This window comes from Crocuta crocuta, unplaced genomic scaffold, assembly GCF_008692635.1.
Source record: "Crocuta crocuta isolate KB4526 unplaced genomic scaffold, BGI_CrCroc_1.0 scaffold462, whole genome shotgun sequence".
NCBI lineage: Eukaryota > Metazoa > Chordata > Mammalia > Carnivora > Hyaenidae > Crocuta > Crocuta crocuta.
Genome location: NW_027527437.1, coordinates 2,171,491 through 2,193,913, shown reverse-complemented (window position 1 = coordinate 2,193,913; position 22,423 = coordinate 2,171,491). Strand labels below are relative to the sequence as shown.

The 22,423-nt window shown below is 35.3% G+C and overlaps 1 long non-coding RNA gene across 1 annotated transcript in view; it reads right to left on the bottom strand.

Annotated features, from left to right (window-relative positions):
• Positions 1-2,991: 2,991 nt before the first annotated feature.
• Positions 2,992-22,423, bottom strand: part of LOC144228289 (uncharacterized) — a 354,254-nt gene continuing 334,822 nt past the window's right edge. The window contains exon 2 of the long non-coding RNA XR_013334155.1: positions 2,992-3,072. This is a non-coding gene — a long non-coding RNA (uncharacterized LOC144228289). The remainder of the gene's footprint in view (positions 3,073-22,423) is intronic.

Sequence of the window (22,423 nt, the reverse complement as noted above, 5' to 3'; positions counted from 1 at the left end):
CTTAAATATATCATGACCTAGACTTTAAAAAATAATTTATCTTCATACCTAGATATATTGAGGGCCATATATATGAATCTATGTAGCTTTGCATATACATATAAATGCAAAACTTAAAAACAAGATTTATGGTCAAAATATTACTTTCAAAATATTTAGCATAATTCCAATGGAATTTTGAGATATTAATGGTATATTTCCTAAGTGACATCTATTCACTACATTTGCTCATTTCCTAATTTTACTACTGCTATTTTTTTGTTAAAAAAAAAAAAAAAGGAGGGGGGAAATATGTTATTCTTTATTTTATTTCCTCATTACAAACAAATTAGGATATAAGATTTGGTTTCAAATATAGCTTCATATAATTGAAACTATACACATAGCAAAGAAAGAAAGACTATTGCTATGAACAATAACACTGTTAAGGTATATAGCTTAATACAGGTGCAGTTACCAAAATAGCTGTTTTAGTATCTATACCAGTGGGGATTATTTTTGCTTGTTTATTTTGTTTTGATTTTGGATTTTTTTCTCTCTATATATTCTCCAATTCTTTCTGAGATCAAAATATTGGTAGTAATCATGAATTTTCGATTATAATTGTCCAGAGAATTTAGGAATAACACTGTCTTCATCTCTATGTTGGATTCAAATCAGTAATGAAAATTTAAGTTTTTTTGTTTTTTTACATAAAAAGCCTATTTAAGATTATTTTGAAAATCCAAATTTCAACATTCCCCATTTTAAGGATTCTCATCCTTCTCAGTTAGGAGGTGAGGTTTAGTGACCATGAGGCACAATGGAAGTGTGGGTGCCTGTGATGCCTATGTGGTCTGTAGCTATTCACTTATGAAGCCCTGGCTGCCAACATTTGTAGGCTCTCTGGTATCTGGTGCTGGCTCTGACAAATGGCAATCATTTCTGTAGTCCTACTTTTTATTTCTCACCCCTCAAAATAACCATTAATGTTTCAGCTGTGCTTACATGTGAATAGGACGCATCTGATTTATCCACACTCTTACTTCTGCCAACCTCCTCATTAACTGGACAGGTAAGAACATTCATGTCTACTCATACCATTCTCAGGCCCAAAGGAAACTTCATAGGATCATTATGCTCCTATCCTGTTAGCTCTTTCTCTCACATTAGAGCTGCTGGACAGGTCTATAAAAGGCTTCTGTCTTCAGGCAGCAAAATGCCAGGATCTTGACACCTCCTCTGTCTCTCCAACATACATAACTTTTTCCTATTTCCTCTCTTCTGTTCCCTGCCCCTCACCCCAAAGACAACTGGAGGCAGGAAAAGCAGTTAACTTGTTTTTTCCAAAAGCTCTCTTCCAAATTCCTTCTCCTCCTCTTCCAACCTCAAACTCAGTCATACCATATCCTGTTTGGGGAAGGGGAAGCAGCTTTCTCCTCTTTTCATATGGTCCCCAATCTTTTAACCTCCTATTTGGTAGTGATTAATTTTTTCTTCACTTTATTGAGGTATAATTTAAGCACAATAAACTGCTTTTACTCAAAGTAGACAATTTGATCAATATTGACACAGATTTACCTATGAAACAATCAAGCAGTGTTTTCTAAACAATGCATCCAGAATCCAGCCTTTTTATTTCATTGGTCAACATGAGAGTCATTCTGAGAATAGAATCCATCAATTAATGTCTTAGATATTAAATCTTCCACTACATTATTTCTGTGCATCATTCCATCTAGATTGTGTAAAAACATTTTCAAAAAGTCACTCATGTTCTAAAGTTTTAGCTGCTTGGGTTTTACCCTTTGGGTGATAATCCTCAATTAAAACATTTCCTAAAATAAATTGGACAAATGAATTCATATAGTCTCAGTGTCATCAGAGCACATTTGTGTGTTTTTGCCATATTAAAGAAATATATTTGAGATAGCATTTTTATTCAATGTATTTTTTACAATCAAAAGCTAATTATGGCCAAATAATTCAACAAGTTTCTTCTATATGGAATTCACAACCAGTTCTAAAAAGGTTAAGTACAAGTTCTTCACATCTAGGATGAGGATCATTAATTTTTACTTTTGTTCTCCTACTGAATTATTATCAAGCCCTCAGAATATTAATTCTGTTTCCCCAAACAGTGTTACTTGACAGTGACTATGAACTATGTGTGTGTTTGGTTAATGAGGTCAATGCACTTCAAAAGATATTTTATAAATAGACCATGCTTTTTTGTTTTTGCTTTCAACATCTAAGACTACAACTATTATTTTAAAACAATTCTTCTGAAAATTACATTACTCAAGCTCAAAAACCTTTGTGCAATGGGAGAAGTGTTTATGAAGTCTAACCAAAATTAGCCTCCAAATATGGCTAATTGTTATTGAAATCTTCATTTTACTGAAGTTGCTCTTGGGGACTGGAAATCAACAGGACATGGATGTATACCAGTTTACTGGTCTCTAAAATTTCTAAAGCATAAGGAAATGAGTGAGGAGTAAGGTCTCTGGTCATAAAAATTGATACCCATTCAGGAAGGAATTTTTTAAAACTCTGAAATGTCAATTTTCTTGCTACATATATGGCGTTTAAGTCCTCATAGCTCCTAATGTAAATATCCTTCTTTATTATCCCCCCCATCACAATTATTTAAACTACTGTTCAATGTTCAAGTATCTCTTAACTTACTGCCTGAGAGGACACAACTACTGCTTGATCTCTATTCTCTAAATAGTTGTACCTTTAGAGTATTATTTGTCTTCAATATCAGAGAAGACAGATAGGAAGAATAAATGACAATTCATAATCTTATTTTTGATGAACATTTAAATGATGATAACTTCCATTTATTAAATGGTTATAATATTCCACGAATTTGTCTTAACTTATTTTAACCACAACTAATGAATTAATTTTATTCCACTTCTGTTATAAACAAGATAGAGAAGGCTCAAATAGCTTACGTGTGTTACTTGGTGTGTATATGTTTGAGCCAGAATTTAAATCCGGACCTACCTACAGATCTCCACAAATTTGTTACTGTGAATGCTATACATCTTCTGGGCTTCTGATTTTCCACTTTATTGGAGTTCACTGAAAAGGAGAAAGTCAAACTTCATTAATAGACTTTTAATCTTTTAACTGAAAGCACAAACTCTTTAAATTTGTGTTTTTACTTAAGAGAGTATTTCCAGATGGCCAAATTTAAGAGTCATTCTCTCATTTCTAGTGTTTAAATGATATCTGTTGAATATTCTTTTCCTGCCCTGCATACCATCCCATATACCCAAATTTAGTCTCCTAGGAGTCCTGGTGTCATGGTTTAAAGCTTGACATGCTTTAACATCTGGAACATGCAAGGTACCAGGTCTCTTTGACAGGATAACCTTTCCTTCCTGTGAGCAGTGACATGAATGATACAGACAATACTATTGGGAATACTCAATGAAAGACAGTTGGCACATTTTATGGTTTGGAACTGAAGGTCTGTAACAAGAGGAATGATATAATTGTGAAGGGCACCATAAAATTCATGGCTGTCTTCTATGGTGAGAACTTTGTTTTTCAGATAAACCTGATAACAAAAACCTGCAAACTAGAAAGCACTTCTATATTCTTTCCTAAGATACAAACCATTAGTCCTTCCAAATATGTGCATGACAAATAAGCTTTCCTTCTGTTTATTTAATACTGCTAAGGTAAAACAAAGGAAAAGACTTATAACAGAGACTGAAAAAAAGCTGGCTGATACCTACAAGCCAGTTTTTCTCATGATGAAGCAATGAAAAGGAGTCTTTATTCCTCCATAATTTATAGGAGCAAAAGGTGTATGTTTTCCTTATAGGCCATGAGAAAATAAAGACCAGAAAGACAGAAAACCAGCTAAACTGACATTTTACTCAAGAGGGCTTGCATGAAGTAACATACCTCAGAAGAAAGAAGCGGGAAGAGTTCTATCACATGTTCCCAGCCTAAGAGATATCTTAGGAGACGAGACAGAGAAACTTACCCAAGGTAACTGAGGATAGGATACAGCCAGCAGAGGTGTTTTATTTTGGAGGGGAAGGAAGCAGGAGAGTCAATACTGCCATAGCTAGGGAAAACCAGTAACACATAAATCCAAGTTAATGGAGACTGTTCCTTGCCTGTTCTATCTCTTTCCTTTGCTTGTCTAGAATCCTGGAAGAGTCTCAAGTAACCTAATGCACTGGAACAAAGGACTAAAAATTCTAGATGGGAACGTGCATAGGAAGTCTATAATGTTTTCTTTTCCCTCTATGGCTTCCTAGCCTCCAACAGGAAGAGGGAGAGGAGTGGAGAGGGGAAAAAAAAAAACTTGAAATGAAGAAGGAGTTTACTTTTATTTTTATACTGAACTATGTATGATTATTGCTAAACTGGTAATTTTTTATAGAATAATCAGAGAATTCTTGATTATCCATAAGAGAACCCCAAACTACCACTACCACCACCACCACCCCACGTACAAGCACTGGGTATGCCCAAGGCCAGAAAAAGAAAAAGCCATAGTTAAATGATTTAAAATGGACCAAAAGAAAATGAAAGTATTTTCCACCTATATACCACATGTCCTGTCACTTAAACTTGTAATTCTTGAACTCTCTTTAGTACATTCTTAAAGCACTTTATAGTCTCTATTTCCTGGAATCCTCTGTCACACATCAGGCATCTTTACTTTTGTGGGACTTTCTGCCTACAGGTGCTTATTTTGAACTGGGACTGTACCATGTTTTGCCTGTATCTTTGACATTTCCTATTCTCTCTACCCCAGGTGCTATGACTCCTCAATGGAAGAAAAGCCAGCAAAGCAGGTAACAGAACTTAGCTCTGCTGCCAATCTTATTCTTCTAATTAGATATCTGCAGAGCTTCATGTTACACTGAAGGAGTTCCCAGAGAATGAAGGAAAACTTCTGCCCTGCTATCAAAAAGGAGATTAAAAGGAGTCTGTGTTTTGTGAGCCTTATGTTAGGTTTGCCATTGCTTATGACACTAGCACCAAAGCCTTGCATGTGCATCATCAAGTTGTATGGTATCTAAGAATACAGGAACCACACTAAGATATGATTTGTCATTGAAAATTATTTTCTATATTGGAAAAAGGTAACCGAGTTCTTTTGAGTCAAAAGATTAACATTTTTGAGGGGAAAAATGTTTACAAGTTGGGAATATGATCTTGACTAAATTATAATCAATCAAGAAACTTTTCTTTTTTTCTACTTCACCTAAAAGGTAACCACTAAGATTCAATGAAGGAGATTTGGTCCAGAAATATTTTCAAGGTTTTTTAGGATCAAAGACTGAAAATGAGAATTCATTTCTCAAAAATTTTTGTCACAATTCATTTACAGAGGGTCACCTGGGTGTCTCAGTCGATTAAGCATCGGACATAGGCTCAGGTCGTGATCTCACAGTTTGTAAGTTCAAGCCCCGTGTCAGGCTCTGTTCTTATAGCTCAGAGCCTGGAGCCTGCTTCAGATTCTGTCTACCTCACTCTCTACCCCTCCCCCATTCACACTCCGTCTTTCTCTCAAAAACAAACATACATGAAAAAAATTGTTTTTATCATTTACAGTTATACAACTTTTATTGTTTTAGAAGAAAGCACAGTACACCCTCTGAGAAACATCTATTTGGAAAGAATAATGGGAAAGTAAAAAGTTAAAATGAAACTCAAGGCACCTGAAGCTTTGTACTGGATATATCCCTAATTAATTTTCTGACCTTGGAAATCATTTAATGTTACTATGACTCTCATTTTACTGAATCTACTTTTAAAAGATTATTCATATCCTCTAGAAATAAAGAAATTAAGCAGTCCTTACATTCTCAAATTAGGATAGGTATATTCAATCTCGTCCACTTCATAAAGCTATTATGAAGGTCAGAAATATATGTGAACAAATTTCTAAAGGTGTAAAATGCAAAACAAATGGTAGTAAAGGCTAACTTCTCCACAACATACTTAATACCTTTTGCAAATGCACTTCACAGGACTTATTTTATTAATCCTCACAATAATGCAAATCAAGTTCTTTCACATTCCTAATTTCACAGAATAATACAGACCTATATTAAGATGACATAATAGTTGTCAAGTAACCAAAAGCAGAAAGCCTGACCCCATAAATATCTTTCTTAAAAAAAAAAGTATATTCAAAATTTGAAGTTAGGACAGTAACTGAATTTAAAATGCATAAAAATTTAATATCCTCTTAAAATTTTTTTAAAAAATGTGCCCTTCTTACAATCAGCTTCATTTCCTTGGAAGTAACAAATTATACTAATGAAAATGATTGTGTGTTCATTAAGGGGACAAGCCATAAATTAACTATTTCCAAATCTGTAATATAAAATATAAAATTCCAGTATATCTGCCAAAAGAGCACTGATGTTTAACACACAACACACTTGATGCTGAGAAATGGGGAAGAGGGGAACATCAACCACTTTCACAATTTCCAATCTGCTGTAAGTAGTTTGTGATGTGGAGGATGCCAAAACAAGCCACAGGAAAGCAGGGACTGAGAAGTCCAACACCACACATGCCGCTGCTCCTGTTGTCCATAAATACTGTCCATATTCTGACACGCCAGTATCAGAGTGATCTTCCAGAAGGGAAATACGAATGGTTCTCATTTTTTATAGAATTATGACTTATCTAATGGGTTATTGCCGTACTTCCTCAAGCTTAGTTTGGTAATGTTTATAAAACCTTCTAATGATTCTCTTAAAGGTCCATAAATGAGTAAGCCAATCCCCGAAATGACTCCTTACATAACATTTTGCAAACAACTTGACTAAATTCCTTCATTTCTTTTCCTTGCCATTTGCACGGACTACCAGCAAATTCATCTTCAGAAGATTTTCACATTTTCAGAAAGAGCAAAAACATCATACTTCCCATTTGATGAAGAGTTCACAGGCCCGCGAAAACTGAGGAGCTGAGTACAGAGGCCTGCTGTTTTGAAAATTGTTTATGAACCCCAAACAAGAACTACCATCTGATGTTATCTGCTGTAGTAGGTAGTCTGCATAGCTCTGATATAAGCGTGGAGTTCTTTCTGTATCACTTTCATGTATCTGGAATACTGATTTCATTTCCATGCATTCTTAGACAATCCATATACATACGGTTAAAGGAATTTAGTAAGTCCTGACTGAGTTGAATACAGGTTATCACAACATTACAGTAAGTACCAAGAAAGCTCAGTAAGGACCAATGACACCAATAATAAATCCAAGTCCATGAGAATAATGGAATTATCTATTTGCAGGTCAATATCTTGATTTGAATTAGAGGAACGTGCTAATCCTATTGATCTTGACTCACTTAGAAGACAAACAAAATTAACAGAGAGCATAGAAATTTGATTGACTTTTTAAAGTCAATTTAGCATTTCTTACCAAAATGTCAAATACACTATCCAAAAGTTCTAAAAATCCTGTTATTTTCTTTGTGGATTTCATTTCATCTGTGTTACCAGTTTTAGGTTCATAATAATATTGTAGCAGTTGGAAAGGAGCTATCGTCACCCAAAATAAATTTCATATAACCTCTCTGTACAAGTTCATCATTAATTGCCAGAGGCTTATTACCTGAACCTTACTAATTTTATATCACTCTGAAGGGAAAAACAATATATTCTATACATTTATCTAAATTTCAGTTTCAAGACTTTTCAGGATAAGCAAATCTAAGTCAACAGATTTCTTCAAAGTAGCATTTAAGAATGTGTGTATTTCTCCTATTGACATTGAAAATATGTGTATGACAAGTGGTGAGGATCCAGAATACTACAAAAGCCCAAAATGTAACTCAGATATTAAAAAGTTCTCAGCCACAGAAACACATACAGCACATAAATATTACAAAGAGTTATTAAAAGACTTATTTGGATGAGTAGATTAATACAATCTTGCTTTCTACTGGCATATCTACTAGTGGAATGTGTGTACATGCATGCAGCTGCCCACTTTATTCAGAGGATATAGCTTCCCCTTCCTTCCTAGTGGAGGGAGGAGAAACTATATATCTTAAGCTCTATGAGGGAATTGGCAAGATATGAACTACGCAGCTGCCTGAATGTACCTATTCAGATCCTGAACCCATATTCTCACCCCCAGTCCTCACACAACAGGCAACAATACGTTGATTAGAATAAAGCCAACATGAAATTGGTGAAAAACATGGGACATGAAGATTCTTATTCTCTCCTTTATAATAAACCAGGGTCCAGCGACACCTTCTCCAAGAGAAATAAGAGACAGCTGGTGACAAATGTCCCAGGAGAAATAAAAAAAAGATATCCCAGTTGGAGCCACAATAAATTACTTTCACAAAATCACTTGTGAACAAGCATGTTGTAATAATCCACTGTGTTACAGAGTGGTTTTTAAGGCAGGATTATGATGGAATGGAGTTGGAGCATGAGAGAAATAAAATGGAGGGAAGTATGAAGGAAATAAGGGAGCTGAAGGGGACGACTGGGTTTCAATAAGATAAACAGGCCTTACTTCTGGAGATTATGCATGTGTTTTTTTGTCTATTTTTTATCATAATAGCATAATGAAATCTCTTTTTTCCTCTTTTCTAACATTATCAGTTCTTGTTCTGAAAAATAATTATATATTACTTCAGGAAAATGTGGAGCAGCATTGACCATCTAATTAGAATCAATGAATATATGTGATCTAGGTTAATGCCTTTGACACGTAACAGACACAGAAATAAAACAAGCCCATCTAGTAGGCATTTGACATACCATTGTATCAGGCACTTTGTATACATAGAATTCCTGAAAAATGTTTTTCTTTAAAGCTTAGAGATAATACTTTCTATGTGTACTTTCATATATCATAGGAAATCACACCATATGTTATAAATATCTCGTTGATTCTTCACAATGACTTTATAAAAATGACTCTTAAAATATTTTACTAAACAAATTAAAATGACAAATGTATTTATTCCATAAAAACAGTTGACAGTTTGCTAAAATGAAATTCTCTTAGGTATGTAAAATAATTTTCTATTGTAAAATGAAAAACATAGGGCACCTGGGTGGCTCAGTCAGTTGAGCTCCCAACTCTTGATTTGGGCTCAGGTTCCTGAAATGGAGCCCCACATCAGGCTCCACACTCTGCATGAAGCCTACTTAAGATTGCCTCTCCCTCTCCCTCACTGGCAGGCATGCTCTCTCAAAAAACAAAAGAATAAAATGAAGAACATAGTCATAGATATACACATCTCTTTTCTCCTACATCTACTGTTATTCAAACTGCACCCTTTGACTCTAAACTCTTTACTTGGACAAACAATATTTAATTCCCACTAATTAGGAGTAAGTCCCTATTTTTAGACCATAACATTTCCTATTCTATTAGTTCAGTTATGAATGATATAATTTGGTTATTTTTATTGTAGTTGATTTGTTTGCAGAGATATCTTGCTACTTAATATATAAAATGTCAGTGTATAAATACGAACAAATGAAAACCAATGAAAGGAAGAGAATAAATGTTTGGGAAGCAGGGAGAGTGTGTGTGTGTGTGTGTGTGTGTGTGTGTGTGTGTGTGTGTGTGTGTGTGTGTGTGTGTGTGTGTGTGTACACGAATGTAGGTGTAGGTATGAGAGTGAAAATTTAGAGATGTTCCACCTTTTGGACAGCATAGCAGAAATAGTAACATTTCTCTGGAAAAACATCTTTTCTTCTAACAGTATCTCCCAACAACCATGCCAAATTTCCTCTTAAACATCTTTGTTGCTGCTGTGCTATTTTTCCTTCACATAAAAAAGTCATTGTATTAAGACTATGTTCCTATATTACAGATGATCCCATATCTATAACTCTATTACAAAAATTCACTGGTGTTTTTATGCCAGTGGCTTTTAGATAATTATGTTTTTAACACAAATTTATCAGCATAACAAACCATTCCACAAAATAGAAAAGAGGCAATATTTACATCAATGGTGCTTTGAAAGTAACATTCTCCCTCAGGGATTCATAGCCACATAGTCTGGTCTTTTCTCTTGACAGGTTATAAATATTCTTAGAAGTAACTGTTTTGATGTTGCCTTAAAAGCAGGGAGAAAAAGTAAAGAGAACTGGGGCTACATGCATTTTCACATAAATTTCTCTATCACATTTGACAGTTTAATTATATCATTGTTATTTGCATTTCTCATGTTACTTCATACTTTAGAGTTCTAGCTAATGGATTTCCATAAAGCGATACTTCATAGTGTTCTTTGCTGAATGAAATCTTATCTTCGTTTCTTGTTGTGCTAGATAAATTCAATCAACAACAACCATATGTTAAGAACTTTGAAGTTTGTTTGTTAGAATCAACAATTTCTGAAAGCCTTGATACTCAGTTATACATAAATACATGTCCTCAAATAAAATAGCATTCCATGATGGAAAAAATTTTTAAAAATGACTACGGAAATTTACTGGAGGGAAAAAAAGAAATTGTGTTCATATTTCAACACAATTTGCAAACACTTGTATATATTGCCTCTCTCACAGCAATTACCTAAGGGTCAGAAAAATTTCTGCCATGTCTCATCTCTTCTCAAACTTTTCTATACTAGAATCCAAATATAACTTGCAGAAGTATGAATTATTTAACTATTGTTTTGTGCACTTTAATAAATGCTGACTTCCATCAGACTCCAATTAATACAGTAACAGTTTGGTTTTGTTAAGGAATGAGTAGAATCACTCCTAAGTATCTGATGGAACAAAACAGAAGAACCTAATCTGAACTGGCAAAACTGTATTATGTAGTTTTACTCTGTGATCAGTCATGCTACCTGCATTTTCATTATACATTTCCTGTTTTGTTTTTGTAATATTGAGAACATGGTAGACATCTTAGAATAGGACTTCTAGGTCCTTTTTCTTTTCTTCTACCAAGAAGAAATTACCAGGTTCTAAACCTTGAGCATGCATTTAGCACCACCTGGAAAACATCTGAAAACATTCCTGGGTCCTGTCCCTGAATTTCCTGAATCAGTAGCTCTGGATCAGGGCTCCAGAATCTGTATGTCTCACAAGTTCCCAGGTGGCAATAATGCTGGTCTGGGGAACCACACTTTGAGACAACCGAATGAGAGGAATCCTGGGCAGAGAACTGGATTCTTCCCACAAACAGTTTGGCTAATTTCCTGTAGGGGACGAAAACCTTCCCACTTCCCTTCTAGATTCTTTAACTGGTCTAATAATTTAACAGACATAAAGTCAGCTGATAGAAGAAAAATTTAATTTCATACATACAGGAGGTCATAAAAATAGGCAACTCAAGAAGTTACCAAACTGGGCAGTTTTTATACTTTTAAGATAAAGAAACAATAAATTTATCAAGAATTGGTAAGACAAAGTTTGGGTTCAGGGTAGTTGATTAGTGAAGCAGTAACAAGCCTTGTTTATGTGGCCTGCTTGGTCCTGAATTCCCCAGCTGTGGTGATAAGGATGTCCTCTCGATTTCCTGCTATGAGAATGGCTACCTTTCCCACAGAAGATTTATTTCCTTCTTTCAAGGTGACAAAAGAGAGTCAAGAGAATTCTTCTTGCACTGGCTGTTTCTTAAATAACCTTTAATTCAAAATAATATGCCAAAATGGCATACTAATTAAGTAGATCATTTTTATTAGTAACTATGTTCTCCCACCCCCTAAAATGACTCCAAAGAAAACTGAAAAGTCAAAACTTTGGTGTTATTAATTCCAGAGCTCAACATTAGTAAAGAGAATTCTCTTTTCATGACAGAAGATCAGAATAATTTTTTTTTAATATTCATTTACTTTGCAGAGAGATAGACAGACGGAGTATGAGCAGGGGAGGGGCAGAGAGAGGGAGACACAGAATCTAAAACAGGCTGTCAACACAGAGCCCAAAGTGGCTCTTGAACCCACAAGCCATGAGGTCATGATCTGAACCAAAGGTTGGACACTTAACTGACTGAGCCACCCAGGTACCCCCAGAATAATTTTTTAAAAGAATGAATGGAAGGTAAAATAGAAGGAAGGAAGGAAATGAAGAGGAATAGATACAAGGAAGAAATCATGTGATTACCAGTTAGCTCTAGGGAGCCAGTCCATCTTATCATTATAAAAGTTAGGGTCATACTTTGCTTTTTCTAGCTCTGGCACCTCATTGTAGGTATGACAGATTATTCAGCCTGTATTGTTCAGGCCGGGGAGGGAGGGCATAAGGAGGGAGAGAAAGAAGAGAGAATGAAGTAAACAAAGAAAGTAGCTTCAAGGGCTTTACAGAGAAAGTGGTCTCAAATAATGATAGCAAAATAAATGCAATTTCCCCTAAAAGGACAACTTAGGAAGAATGTCACAAAATCTGCCAATTCTAGTAATTTTACAAAATCAAATCTATTGTCCTCAAATACCTTTACTTTTAAATTCTCAGCTGTCACAACTGAGTGGTCAATTAGAATAATTTGTTGATAGGCTCATCAGTAATTTCATTTGGGTGACTCTGGTTAAGTTTCTAACTCTGATTAAAGTAAGAAATTTCTAAAAATCTTATTTCAAATAAACACTCCAATCAATGAATAACTATGAAACCAGTCGATTTTAAATCGAATATTCTTATAAGTTTAAAACATTTTACAAGATATCTTCCTAATTATTAATCTTGTTTCCTTCATGAAAGAATAATCCAAACAAAGGTACTCTAGCTATTAAAAGCAATGGTTGCCTGTTGCAAAGATTTAGCAATGTCACCTTAAAATTGTGTTTCAGACATTACTGAAAATATGCAGACATTTAAACCACATTGCCACAGAAACTAGACTCTATTAGTGATCTCTCTTCCAAACCACAGTACCTTTTCAGACCATAGTGATAAAATGGAATGTAGTCTCATCCACCTGTTGGCTGTTTATCATATGCCCAGAATCTCCCAGATCTGACACAGTGCAAAGAATATAAGATGAAGTCTGACACCTATACCTATAAAGATGACAATCTATCAAGAAGACAAGGTAACTACATGAAATGAGAAGGGATAAAGGTGTCTACAAGTCATAAAAAATAGAAGTGGAAAAATTGGTATGGGTAGAAAAAAAAAAAAAACCCTCACTTTAATTGGAGGTAGCTGGCAGGGAGTGAGGGCTGTTCGGGTGAGATGGAGCCCTACAGCAGGAAGAATGGCTCCACTGGGTAGCTGGTCTGCCATTACAACAGTTAAAGGTTTTCCCTCCTTGGTATCTCATCATAAATACGGACTATTATTCTTCAGTATTATCAGGCTCTAAGATGTTAGTGGGGGGAAAAATTAAGCTCCAGATAGAACTGAATGCATATTAGGATTACAGTGAGATCTTAAAGAAAATTTAGCTCTTTGTGGTTGAAAATAACTATTCAATATTAAAAAAATGATCCCTATGTAGTTCAAATTAAATATGTCTGTGTTTCTTTGTTGTTAAACTATTTGCTGCCTTCTTCTCAATAGTCTGTGCTTAGACTTTGCGGGCGTTATGCTGTGTGTTTGTTTTCTTGTTGAGTGTGTTACTATTTTGTCATACTTCGTTTGGGGCAAGGTATTACCTATTCATTTATGTTGTGAGTATTAAAACAGATTTCTGTAAAGTACAGAACTAGCTCAAAATTTATCTGCAGAGATGTTTTTTCTGGGTCATCAAAAGGTAAATACTTTCCTGGATTCCTAATTGTGCAAGTGTGCATGTGAGAAAATACACACTAATGTGAGATGTTTAAGAAGCAGCTGTCAGTCAGTCTGGCTGAGTGCCTGGAAGTTTCTATACAGACGAGGAAGTCTGAATAACCATTGGATATTTTTCACCGAAATGTTCTGCAGATGTTGGCAAAGAGACAAAGTCCCTAGAAAAGGACAAATGTGCATTTTCAAGTGCACGTAAAAAGATGAGGCCTCAGGCAGGCACAGCAATGAAACAGTCCTTCAAAGGAAGAACACTTCTATTAGTTCTGCCGATTTCAGAGAAAAAGTGAAAAACATCCAGTAAATAAAAATTTAGCTCCTAAAATGACATTCTTTAAGCATCTCTTCTATAGGGTACGTGTACTTTGAATGTTTAGGAAAAAAACTGTACAATAGCCAGAAAAGAAACAATAGGTACCTACATAATTGCATTTCAAAACCAGAATCCATAGGTTTCAAAATAAATTAGTCAATCTTTATATTTCCAAATCAACTCATCACAGATATTTTAGAAGCTGGAGTAAACATATTTCCAGAATATATGATGATCTTTGCATAACTTATTCTAATACAGAATCTGATATTAAGACAAACATTAATACTGTTGTAAATGTCACTAATTAAATGGTTCTAATATTAATATAAATGTCTAATACACACCACCAAATCAGAATTTAGTTAATACAAAATACCTGTGTATTATAAAAATCTTTTACCTAAAGTATGAGACAATTTCATTTTGGCTGATTATAACAACTTGGAATAATGGAAAAACATTTAAATATAGGCATCTTGATTAATTTCTACTCTCTTTTATTTACTGGCTATATAGTCATGTGGAAATCACTTCAGGTAACTGAGCTTAAATTTCTTCATGATGACACACTAACAGCCCCTCCCAGCCCTATTTTTTCAATCGTGATTTGAGATAATAGATACAAAAGTAATTTATACAGTATAAACACTACTCTAGTTACAAAAAAAAAAATCAGTGGACTTAAAAGTAAAATGAGTTTCAAATCCCAGTTCTTTGAGTGGCTGTGTGACCTTGGAAAGGTCATTATTTCCCTTCATGTCTATGAGCTTCTTTGATCTTCCACATCTATAGTCCTCAAAGCGTGGTCCCTAACGTACAGCATCATCATCACCTGGGAACTTAAAAATACGAATTCCCAGGCCCTACACCTCCTGAATCAGAAATTCTGGGGCCCATCATTCTGTGTTTTAACAAGGCTTCCAGGTGATTTTAATGTATTTTAAAGTCTGACACTAAACAATGGAAACCACACAGATCTGAAAAGCTGTTGTGAGAATCATGAAAATCACTGGGATATATATATACACATGTGTAGACACACATACTGACCAACATATAATACTCTGCCCACCCAGACTAATTAAATCAGAATCTCTTGAGGTACAAACCCAAGCACCAAGATTTTTTTTTTTTTAAAGTTCACAGTAATTTAATTTAGGTAGTGCTAGTTATTTCCAAAGATGTTACATCAAACTACCTGGGGGCTCACTCTAATTACTTTCAACCGGTTACTGCAGTTATGTCCATTGTCCAGGGTCATGGGTGCCCTGGAATTTGTAGATCTTCAGTATTTTCTTGCCAAACTAACCAGAAATATGTATGAGGAGTCTGAGGATGGCAGAGCCAAGAGTATGGCAGAGTAGTCCTCCTTATGTGCAGGGGATGGGTTCCAACACCCCCTGTGGATGCCTGAAACTGCAGATAGTACCAAATCCTATATAGCCTATGATTTTTCATATATATGTAGATGTATATATATATATATATGTATGTGTATAAATATAGTTTAGTTCATAAATTAAGCACAGTAAGAGATAAACAACTACCAATAAAACAATTATAAAAATGTGCTATAAGTTATATAAATGTGGTTGCTTGAAACACTTCACTGTACTGTATTCACCCTTTCTGTGATGTGAGATGATAAATTGTCTACATGATGAGATGAAATGAGATGAATGACATAAGCACTGTGACACAGTGTTAGGCTACCACTGACCTTCTGAAGATACCTCAGAAGGAAGACCATCTTCCAGACAGCAATGGAGTTCCCATAACTGAGCCCATGAAAAGTGAAGCCAAGGTTAATAAGGGGGCTACTGTAGTTTAAATGCAATGCACAGCCTTCCTCCCTGACCTCTATCAAATTAACCAATGACTCAGAACCACACAAGAAAATGGGAATCTTTTCTCCAGAGCTGTCTCCTCCTTTTCCTTTAGGAACTCAGGCTTTGGGACCTCAAAATTCAGACAAGCACTTCTGGTCTTCAAGGAGTGTATACATCTGTTATGGGATAAAATTCCTCTTAGACAAAGAAGTATAAAGCCTGGGAAGAGCAACCACTCATCATCACAATAAATTATCATGAAACTCTAGTGTACTGTATACTAGTTTAAAGCAAATATCTAGGGAATTTTTTTTCTTCATTTAAATATGCAAAATTTGACCCAGGACACAATTAAACAGTCTTAATGTCATACTGGGTTTCAAATCTATTTCTTTTTTAATTTTTTTGAGAGAGGGAGCACAAACAAATGAACCGGAAAGGGGCAGAGAAAGGGGGGTAGAGGATCGAAAGCAGGCTCTGTGCTGACAACAGACAGCCCAAAGCGGGGCTTGAATTCACGAACTATGAGATCAGACCCGGACCAAAGCCAGACGCTTAACAGACTGAGCCACCCAGGCACCCCTCAAATCTATTTTTTAATTAATAGTCTTATTTAATGATTTAGCAAAAAGAAAAAAACAGGTGTTCTCTCTATACCTAAAAAGGCTTAGACTAAATCAGTTAAATGATCCAGTGAACTGCCTGTTTATGTCACCTAACACCCTTCTCACAATGTGGGCTTATATGTGGCAAGGATCTGAAAAGTCACACCAAAAAATGGCACATAACACTGGGGCATCAGTGTTATGAAATGATGTGAGCAGAAACACATCTAAAACAAGAATATAGAATATTACACAAATGCAAGATTTGAGTGAATTAGAGAAACCTCATGCTTGCACAGGTGAGCTTTGCCACCAATCCATTTTGCACACTCACCCCCACCTCTGTGTGCTCGTATTAAGCTTCTTTTATTAATAACAGAATAAAAACAGGAAAATCTGAGCACTCTATTTAAAACAAGAAAATGAAGTAGGGGAGTAATTCAATTATAGAGCTTATCCAGGCTATATAAAATACTACGTATGAACTATCAGCATAATTGAGGTCAAAGAATTATAGTAATAATTGCTTAAAACCTTCAACTGGCATGCATGTAAAATAAATATCAATTTCATGAATGTCAATTCCAATCTGATAGTAGAATAGCAATGTTAAATGAAAATGCTGTTTCATGAAAACGAAGGTGACAGTGAACATCTTTTTTTACTATTTCCATTAAGAAGCCAAGAATAACGTAAACAGTGCTCACTCGACACAAGTATACACACACACACACACACAGTGCTTCAATTGCATTTTTTACCAACTAAAAATTAATGTGCTTTTCAGCTGATAGTCACATACAAATGAACCCAACTCATGAGAACCAAACTTTCATTCCTGCAACAATTCAATACAGTATTCAAAACTTTCCATTAAATATCTCAAATATAAGTCCCTATTAATATACTTTAGTGTTTAATTCTCTAAATGAAATTTGAAACATTATACTAGCTGAGGGATGATTAAATAGTCTGATGTTATATAAATACCATGTAAAACTTAACATAAAATTGATGGTATTTATTTTATTTTTTTAATGTTGATTTTTGAGAGACAAAGAGAGACAGTGCTTGAGCGGAGGAGGGGGAGAGAGAGAGAGATAGGCTGATAGACACAGAATCTGACGCAGGTTCCAGGCTCTGAGCTGTCAGCACAGAGCCCAAAGTGGAACTCAAACTCACGGACCACGAGATCATGAACTGAGCTGAAGTCGATGCTTAACCAACCCAGGAGCCCCAGAATTGATGGTATTTAGATGGTGTTTTTGAGGATTATATTTACCTAAATAATATACACCAACATGGCTCCAAATTCATGTGATGATATTGGGCATGTGGTATACATAAGTTATTAAGGATTATACAAAAAATAGTCAAAATCAAGCATCAAAAGAAATTATCCTTTTTGTTCTTGGTAATATTGTTGTTTACCTACATGTTTCCTAATCTTAATATGTTTTTATTCTGCATTGTAATTAATGAAATACATTGATACCTGTAAGATTGAAAAGTCAAAACAGAAATGTGATCGTGCACAATATTGGCACGGACAAGGACAAACAGGTGGGACTGTCAAATCTGACAATTTCTATATAAAACAATTCAGTAGTATCTGTCAAAAATATACACACTGGCATAGTCATTTTGCTAAGTTATTTATCCTGTTATATATATACTTGCATACATGCAACACAAAATATGTTCAAGGATATTCATTCCACTAGTCATGATAGGAAAGAATGGAACTGGGGGGTGGGGGAAACTTACTGCCCCTCAATATGCTACAAAAGAAATAATATACAGCTATTACAAAGAATAGCTGTAAACATGCTACCATGAAATAATATTCAATATATAACATGAAGTGAGAACAATCTTTAGGAGAGTATGTATTAGATTTAACAATTTTGATTGCATATGCAAGTGCATAAATAAAGTATGTTTGTAAATTCTAAGCTAAATTTGGAAATATACGTAAGAAATTTTGAGGTTCCTTTTGGAGAATATCTAGATGTAGTGGGAACAACCAAAAGAGGTAGGTAATTTTTAAATTTTATACTCTTGGTAAATTTTACATTTTATGACATTTACACGATTACATATTTTTAAAAATTAAGTATAGAAAGGCAGAAAACTCCAGTTCATTATTCCAGAGTCATCAGGGAAATGGAATACATTTGTGATAAGAACCTGTCATTCTTCTTCATACATTTGTGTGTGCTATGCAGTTTTTTAATGTTTATCTCTTTTTGAGAAAGTGTGTGTGAGTGGGGGAGGGACAGAGAGAGAGGGAGAAAGAATCTCTCTGCAAGTAGGCTCCACCCTGACAGCAGAAAGCTGATGTGGGGATTGAACCCACAAACCATGAGACATGACTCATGAGTTATTACCAAGCTCAAGTCGGACATTCAACTGACTGAGCCACTCAGGCACCCGTTATGCATGTTTTAACTGAGTTAGATCCTGTCTCTATTTTTACAAATGAGAAAATGGAAGTTCAGCAGGATTCAGTAATCATCTCCCAGTAATTAATTGTACCCCAGCAATGAAATGGCAGCACCAAAAGGTATGATCAACTCCATTTAGTTCTCAAAGCTTGCGCCCTTAATCACCATACTGCACATGCTCTTTACAGACTGGTTACAATATCTAGAGATGTTAGTTTTGAACTTTTTAATTGATATTCAATGCCAAATTGTCAAATTTAACCTTACATTTCCCCGACAATGCACTACCATAAAATAATTTAGTGTCTTTTAGTAAATACCCCCATTTTAAAAATTTAACTATTTCTGCATCAAGTGGAAAGTTACAGCTATTATCACACCTATTTAGAAGGCCTTTCCGAAGCACTAACCCTTTTATTTTCTGAATGATGCTAATTTTGCTTTAAGTAAAAACCTCAAAAACAACATGTTGATCATTTTGGTTATTAACACGCAAGAAGAAGAAATGACTCCTAGTTGATAGTGCTAGAAATTAATAGTTTCAAATTCTGAAGTCGGTTCATAGCTTCACAACTGCTTTTGAAGTGAGACTTCTATCAAGTCTCTTAACCCCTGGAAACTTCATCTCTAAAAGGGTAGCTGCAAAATGTACCATCCTCCGTGGGATATTATGAGCTGTCATTAATTAATGTTTTGTAGAGCACTCTGAGATTTCATTTGAATGGTGCTACATCAATGCAAAGTATCAGTAAGCTACTTAAAAATCAAATTGTCACCTGCTCCAGAGACTCAGGCAAAGCCTGCAGTTTGCTGATAATGAAGTTGGCTCTTGTATGTTTTTTCTTTTTTTTTTTTTTTGTGGCTAGTTAGGGTGGAGATTAGAGCATCATTTTAATAAGACTATTTGTTGAGACTAACAGAATAACTGAGGTGTTTAAATACTGTTAACTCTCAATTACATGGAAGGGGGCCTCTTTACCTTCCCACTGCTGATTAATTGTCAGCCAGAGGCTGATTGATGATGCTTGAAATACCTGGTCAGAAAGCAAAAAAGGGGCGGAGCCACATAAGGAGCTCTCTAGCTGATGGACTACTGAGATCCCTTATTCTCCATGTGTTCTCTCTCCTGGAGAAGGCCAAGGCCAGATGTTTGGCTTTGATACCTATTATGTGTTCAGGAGGAACACTTGATCTCAGTTTGTCCGTGACTACTAATGCTGAACTTCTCCAAAAATGATAAATTCTTGTTATTCCACTGTGCCTCATGCAAAGTAAAACCACAAATTTGTTAATCCACCCCAACCATGTCCTTAAAAAACAGTGTTGATTTTATTTTAGCCAATCTTCTAGGAGATGTGATCTTCTCAGGTCCACAATTTAGTAAGACTTCACAGATGGTATTACTAATACCTGACAGAATATATTCAAGTGTATTTTGAAAAACAAAAATTTAAGGCAATTGTTTTCAATTGTATTCCAGAGAAAATACTGACTTATAATCAGGGTGCCACTCTTTCCCTGGCATCTTGCTAACGTGTGTGCCACGAGTGTTACACAGTTAATTTCCCTGCTAACTGAAGCAACTTTGTCAGAGTTTTTGTGCTCACAGGTACAGCTTTGGAACCACAATGGTTTAGTGTGCTCACTGCTTAGAAATTAAGAAACATAGGCTTAAGAAAAATAAGACCAAAAAAATGTAAAAACAGTTTTGGGTTCACAAAAATAACACATTGCCCAATGTCTTATAAATACTTAAGAATATAGTTGCTAAAACTGCTGGTCAAAATGTAAAATATAGCAGGAAACAGGGGCAAAATATATTCAACCTCAAAAGTAAGACTTTATTTTAAATCTGTCAACTATTAAAGAGGCATTTCTGGTCAAATTGCTTCAAGAAAATAAAAGAAAGTTACTTTTCACATAAAGATATTTTATGCTGTTAAAAACTTTTAGTCTGAGAAAATTTGATGTTTACTAATACAGTATAATTAAATAAAATCAGCTTTCAGAGGTTCAGAAATTTCTAATGAGGATAGTATTTTCTATTGAAGAGGTTACTAATAGTATTAAAAGGCATGACAATCTTTCTGTAAATAAAAAACCGACAAGCAATATCAAACAAAAACTTTAGTTATACTATTTCGTACATAAAGAGAAATTCTGTAATACAACTAAAGACGATACTTGCCTGTATTTTTCTGTGCTTTCTGTCAGCAAGGATGTTGGCTAAATCTGAGGACAAAACTGACATTTATCCTGAAACTCTGGCCAATCAAGTACCAGTGAATCCGAGCAACAGAGACACAGCACGTAACATGAGAACTAGTGTTCCAACACTCAGACCAGTTCACAGGAAAAAGTGTTTAAAAATACAGATTAGTTTTAAATATATAACAAAGTAAATTTAAACACAAATATTTTTAAGGCAGAAGGAAAAGGAAAGATTAAAATTTAATGGTCAAAACAAAACCACCAAAATATCGCCCACTTTTTAAACATACATAAAGCAGATGTACTATCACACAAAGTAGATTTTAAAGCAAAAATCCTTTCAAGCTATGGTAGGAAGACTGAAAACATCTCCAAGATGGACTGCAACTCCTTCCCTCCTTCCATCAAGGCAGGCCTATTTCCCTATCCCTTGACACTGGACTGGATTTGAATTTTGCTTTGACCAATAATCTGCTGGAAGCAAGGTTGGGTGGGCTGCAGAGCTTCGGATGTTCGAGTCTTTGTGCAGTCTGCCCTCACTTACTTGGAACTTGAAGACCACAATGGTGTGCAAACTCCTTATCCAGTTTACTGAAGGAGAAAGTGCTATGCCTAGGCAAGATCCACACCATTCCAGCCAATAGTCCGCTCCAACTTCCAGGCAGGTCATGAGGCTATCATGGATCCTCCAGACCCACTCAGGCCATCAGACAACTCCAACCTCATAAATACTCCCAAGCTAGAAACACAAAAACCTGAACAGGTTGCCAACCACAAAAGTCACAGGAAACAGCAAACCATTGTTACTTTGTTAAGTTTGAGGATAAGTGATATGTCTTAACTAATAGCCAACTTCAAATGCCAAACAGATTAAGTGAGGTCACCTTGGGCCCTCTAGACCCAGATGAGCCATCAAATGGCTACAACCACAGGAGTGTTCCAAAGCTAAAATTACAGAAGAATCCCCTCACAAAAATGTTGTGTTTGAGCACCAAAAGACAGGAAAGAGAATATTTACAGCTATGTTGTTCAGAAAAGCCAAAGTTCATAAAAACATAAGGCAAGATGTCTGTCATGGTGGAATGGCTAATTGTATTTATAATCAAATGCTGCCATTTGATTCACTCCATAGCAGTGAAAATGAACAAATGAAAAAAGTTCTAGTAAGTGATGTCAGCAAGATGACAACATCAGAGATCTTAGCCTCATCACTCCACAAAACACAATAGCTGGAAAACTATCCATGAATAAAAACAGCTTCAGAGAAGCTCTGTAGTGTATTCCAGAAACTATAGCAACACAGTGAGGGT